This window comes from Triticum dicoccoides, chromosome 2B (assembly GCF_002162155.2).
Source record: "Triticum dicoccoides isolate Atlit2015 ecotype Zavitan chromosome 2B, WEW_v2.0, whole genome shotgun sequence".
In the NCBI taxonomy this organism is placed as follows: Eukaryota; Viridiplantae; Streptophyta; class Magnoliopsida; order Poales; family Poaceae; genus Triticum; species Triticum dicoccoides.
In genome coordinates this window covers 764,988,308-764,994,374 of record NC_041383.1, presented here as the reverse complement: position 1 = coordinate 764,994,374, position 6,067 = coordinate 764,988,308, and the positions used below count along the sequence as shown (strand labels likewise).

Genomic DNA, 6,067 nt, shown 5'->3' with positions numbered 1-6,067 from the left:
GCCGCGGCCCTCTGTTTCCTCCCCAAATCGGACACCAAACCAACAATCTCTTGGTTTGATGCCCTGTTCCCCTCGCCGCCGGTGTCCATCTGTGGCGACGGGAGACGCTGGTCCAGACCACCGATCTGGCCAGATCTGTAGCCCAGCACTCCTCGCTAAATCGGCACCTCGGAACAGCGGTGGCGGCGAGATGGAGTGGTGGGGTGGGAACCGAGTAGTTCCAGTGCTTCTGGATTTCTGGCTTTTCTCTACAAGAAAATCAACCCACGCTAGCCATAAGCAGTGAGTCAGTGCATCGACCTTCGACCAGCTATATCTTTGCATCGATCTGGTCATGGCAGCAGCAATGCTCCCGAGGCTCGCTGTCGTGGCGGCGCTGGTCGCGCTGATGTGCGCCGTCGCTGTGGCCCAGAATGTACCTGCCGTCGGCGGTGCGCCGGTCTGCGACGGTGTTGATCAGAATGTCGTGAATGCGTGCTTCGAGAGCTGTGGATAAGGTATGAAAATTGCCACTGCCGACAGGACTACTTCGGCGGGTAATACCAAGGTTCAAGTGGACTGCTGTGTAGCCTTTGGAGGCCACTCGTGCATGTGCCAGATGAAGAAGGCGTGGAAGGCTCAGGGCAAAAGTGCCCAGAATAATGTGCAGTGCGTCAGGGAAAAGGCATGCTAGTGAGCTCGTTGTGCATGCAAGACCTCTAGTTTCGTTGGATATTTATGTTTCTTGAATGTTGGTTTCAAGCGGTCGATGTCCACCTGCTGCTTGCTTGCTTTTATTTGCTTGTGTGTGTCATGTGAGTGTGTTATGTTTTTCTACGTATGAGAGTGTCAGTTGAGTCTTTTTAGTTTGTACCAATCAGAAATAAATGTGGGTGGAATTTCTTGCTTCATCTTGCTTTTTATGTATATTACTAGCAAACATGTTCATGTGTTGCAAGAAAAAAAAAATCACCCCTCATACAAACACTCGACGACATCAGCAAATTCGCTTAAACGTGTCATGATGCCATACAACCAACAACATGCTAAGTGGTGTTGTGTGTGTACTTAAGGTGTTTCCCGAAATCTTTATGGGAACTATTTCAAATAATATAAAAATCAATCTTAAGCCACTTGTTTACGTAAAGCTCACATCAATAGTTCCGTGTACATCACTGTATACAGGTTGGTTATCGCACACTGTGTGAAATAGAGAGGATGATTATGTATCTATTGTGACCTTTAGCGTGTGTTATTGTAACCTATAGCATATGGTACCGGGTTGGAATCAACATACCCTATGGCCATAAAAAAACAACCCCTATGATGGCAATAATATCTTCTGTGAGAGCATCAAACTATCATATCTACTCAATTTATATGGGGCAGGGAACATATATAATAGGCCTTTCCAAAACACCCCGTATAAAGAAGGTATTAATTAAGGTTGCATCTTAAACATAATTTTAGAAATGATTAACAAGTAAGATAATTAATAGCATATTTGGAATCTACATATTTTCTGAGTGATTTTCATATAAAACACGTTAGATTTGGAGCTGGGGTTTGAAAGATATGAATATTTTGAAAAGCATTTGAATTTGTCCGGAAAAAAGAAATGAAAAATGTTAGAGTTGCTGGGCCCAAGTTGCAACATTATACATCCCATCTGCTAAGAATTCGGAGAGAGGGAGAGAAAACAGAAACTGAAAAATGAGCAAAAGTAGATGTTATTCCATGCATCCCAAAACATATTATGGTACCAACAAACGTTAAATACGGAGTTAATTGGTACATGCACACTGCCTTTGCGCAGCAGAGCTCACATCTTTAGAGACTATATAGTTCCTTACTTTCTCTTGAGCAATCGGCATCGTTAGATTTATGATAGATTATATGCAGGATAGATTATATGTGCCTTATATCTGTTGACATGGATCGAGTGGCCACAAAGAACTTCGATCTCCATACTCTTTGGACCTTCTGCTCAGTTCCAACTTGACCGGAATTAAACGCAGTGCTCGCTGCCTAGCTCACAACCCAAGCAGTGTCGGTCGCGAAGTCAGCGCTGGCGAGTGCGGCCGGCTCACTCAGGCCGCGCCGCGAGCTGTTCGTGCAGTAAGCCTCCATTGCGCGCGTGGGCGGCAGCCCCACCTTAGCTTGCGGAAGCAATGCTGGCCGGCCTGACCACCCACGCCTACATTGGTCGTCCGTGAGCCAAAGTTCAACCAGAGGCTGAACAGTTGGTGCAGTTGATAACGCACTTCACTTAAAAAATAAAACAGTTGGCGCAGTTGATATACATTTGTTCTGATACAACAAATTAAGGTACAATCAGTTTGGAACCACACATGGCCGAAGGAGATGAGAAACAATCAAAGATTTTATTTGCCTTGATACAATCAAATTATTGTACAGTTAGGCTGCCTGCAACCACAAGCAACACAAGGAAGTCCACAGGGATAAAACCCTCCTCCCTACCTGAACTGAACATCAAACTAGAGAGCCAAGAAGTGTGAATGGGGAAACTCCATGTGAGACGACGACGACCACTCCTACGGCATGAAGAAGAGCTCCTGCCGCATCGTCATCATCCTGCCTCTGCAAATGATGCTACTCCAAATATACTTATTTATACCCAAAGTATCTCCATCTCCATGTCCTATCAGAGGCTCAGGCGCTCTAATCTGACCCTGTTTGAAACTAGCCATATGGGGCCTCAATTTTGAACGATGTCCTTCTGTGGGTGCACTGAATCTGGACACCTTCTTGTAGCTTCTCAAACTGTTGTATGGCCTTGGAATTTGGGAATATTAGTCATCAATCTTGTGGTGGCACATGCTACTCCTGTCAGGTCTAAAGCTCGAGCTCACGAGAGAGAGACAGAGGAAGACGAAGATGTTTTGTGCCGCGTTCAACTTGCAGCTTTTCTTCTCTATTCCGCTTCTTATTCAGCGATTACAAAGCTTCTAACTCAAAACGAAAAGCAAGGGCACGTCCGGGTCGTGAGCGCTGCCATCCCAGCGCTCCCCGCGCGTCGCCCGCGATGCGGCCATGACCGTTTACTTCGTGCCATCCCACGATCGGGTCAGAGCCACGGAGAATCCTAACAAACTATGGCCGAGGCGCAGCTCAGCTTATTTGCTAACTGAAAGGAAAAAACACTCCGTCGAAGACTGACAGAGAAACTACAGCTATGACTGACGAAACTGAAAAGTTCAGCAACTGTTAACTGACAATCTCCCCCTTAATCAGTTGCTGATGTTGATCATGCCCAGCTTCGCCCACAGCTCCTGAAACTTCACTCGAGGCAGTGCCTTGGTCATGATGTCCGCCAGCTGCTCGTCGGTGAGGACGTGATCGACGGCGATCCTCCCGTCTTGCACACATTCGCGGATGAAATGAAATCGCGTCTCAATGTGCTTCGTTCTGTCGTGGAAAACAGGGTTCTTGCAGAGTTGGATCGCTGATTTGCTGTCGATGAGGAGTGGAGTTGCGCCTCCCGGATCACCTAGCAAATCGCCAAGCATCCGTCGGAGCCAAACTCCTGTGCACGCGGCTGCAGTAGCCGCCATGTACTCGGCTTCGCAGGATGAAAGAGCGACCACCTTCTGCTTCTGGGACTGCCAGCTGATCGCGCTCCCCCCAAAGACAAACAACGTACCGGATGTGCTCTTCCTGTCATCAACGTCTCCGGCGAAGTCCGCGCCACTGTATCCTACCAGCCGCGGCTCTGCTTCTCCTTTTTTGTATCTGCACCCAAAGTTTAGGGTACCTGCCACATACCGCAGCAGTTGTTTCACTGCCGCCCAGTGCTCTGTCGTGGGCGCCTCCATGAACCTGCTGACAAAGCCAATAGCGTAGGAGATGTCTGGTCGTGAATGCACCAGATAACAGAGACTGCCCACGATGCTGCGGTAGAGCTTTCTGTCCACCGGCGGGTTCGAGCTCTCCTTGCTCAGTTTCAGGCGCGGATCCATCGGGATGTGCACCGGGTTGCAGTCTGTTAGCCCAGCCTTGTCCACGACCTTGGCTGCGTAGCTCGCCTGCTTAATGGTGATCGCATCGTCTCCCTGGTGAACTTCGATGCCGAGGTAGTAGCTTAGCAAACCGAGATCACTCATGGAGAAGACTGACTTCATCTGCTGCTTGAACTGAACAATGGCCTCTAGACTCGATCCAGTGACGATGAGATCGTCGACGTAGACGCCCAGCATCAGCCGCTCTTCGCCGTCGCACCGCATGTACACGGCGTGTTCGGATGGGCTCCTCTGAAAACCTAGCGACACCAGCGTTTCGTCCAGCTTGATGTCCCATGCACGCGGCGCCTGACAGAGCCCGTACAAGGCTTTGGAGAGTCGGAGCACTTTCTCCTCTTCACCGGCGCGCTCAAATCCCGGTGGCTGCACCACATACACCTCCTCTTGCAGATCTCCATTAAGGAAAGCGGACTTGACGTCGAGGTGGTGAACTTCCCATCCTGCCTGCGCGGCGATCGCGAGCAGCAGCCGCATGGATTCGAGCCGCGCCACAGGAGCAAAAACTTCGTCATAGTGCATGCCCGGGCGCTGTGCATATCCCTTGGCAACAAGCCTCGCCTTGTGCTTGACAATCTCGCCGGCGGAGTTCTTCTTGAGCTTGAACATCTACTTCACCCCGATCGCCTGTTTGCCCGGCGGGAGCGTGGTGAGTGTCCAAGTGTTGTTGTCGTAGATGGACTGCAGCTCATCCAGCATAGCCTCCCGCCAGGGTGCGTGCGGCTCCGCCTCCTCAAAGGTATTGGGCTCCTCTCCGGCCACAAGGAGCAGCTCGGCCGGATCCAGGGTCACCGGCTCAGCTTCCTCAAGGACGGTGTCGACCGCGCGGTAGCGACGTGGCGCCTCACGGGTGCCCAAAACGGTGTCCGACGTGGCTCCAGAAGGGGGTGAGACGTACCCGTCCCCTACGCCCTTTCCCTTGTACACGCCAGGATCAGGAGTGTGGGCGTGGCCTGGTGCGTCTCCGCGCACCGCGGGCGCCGGCGACGTGCTCCCAAATGGAGTGTGGGTGCGCACCGGCGTGTCTGGACTCGCTGGGGTCGCGGGCGTCGCCCTTTCCAGCTGCGGCTGCTGTGGCAGGGCCACCGTGGGCGCGAACTCGATGACGAAAGTGCCCTCCCCCGGAGCTGCTGTCTGCCAGTCCCAGCACGCCGACTCGTCGAAGACGGCATCGCGAGTGAAGTGCACTCGCTTGCCCACGGGGTCGTAGACGCGCCACGCCTTGGACTGTCCGTGCTCGTACCCGATGAACACAGTGCGCAGGCTGCGGTCATCCAGCTTCTTGAGGCCTGGGCGTGTCACCTTGGCGTGTGCGACACACCCAAACGTGCGGAAGTAGCTCACCGCCGGCTTGTCGCCGTGCCAGGCTTCATAGGGCGTCATGCCGCGCACCGCCTTCATGGGTGCGCAGTTTAACAGGTGGACAGCGGTGGTCACCGCCTCCCCCCAAAACTCGTTCGGCACCCCTTTCGCCTTCAGAAGACACCGAGCCGTCCCGACGACGGTCTGGTTCCGGCGCTCTACGACACCGTTCTGCTGCGGCGGGTACGGGGCAGTGAGCTGCCGGCGTACGCCACGATCAGCACAGTACTCCCCAAACTCCGTTGAGGTGAACTCGCCGCCCCTGTCAGTTCGGAGTGCGCGCAGCTTGACGGAGGTCTCGACCTCGACGCCTGCCTGCCAGCGCTTGATCGCTGCGGGTGCCTCGTCCTTCCTTCTCAGGAGCACGATCCACATGTAGCGTGACTTGTCATCCACTAGCAACAGGAAATACCTTTTCCCTCTGTGTGTCGGTGGCGAGATCGGGCCGCACAGATCACCGTGGACCAAATCCAGGCGATCGCCGGCTCTGTAGCTCGCCTCCAAGGGGAACGGGGTGCGGCGCTGCTTGCCGACAAGGCAGCTGTCGCAGACCTGATCGGCGTGCTCGACCAGGGGCATGCCGCGCACCATGCCGTCCTTGGCCAGCTTCCGGAGCGCGTCGAAGTTCAGGTGGCCGTAGCGCGCGTGCCAGCGCCACGCGTCCTCACCGGCCATGGCCGTTAAGCACA

The 6,067-nt window shown here is 53.2% G+C and overlaps 1 pseudogene; it reads left to right on the top strand.

Annotated features, from left to right (window-relative positions):
• Nucleotides 1–274: 274 nt before the first annotated feature.
• On the top strand, nucleotides 275–890 carry LOC119368649 (annotated as a pseudogene).
• Nucleotides 891–6,067: the final 5,177 nt, after the last annotated feature.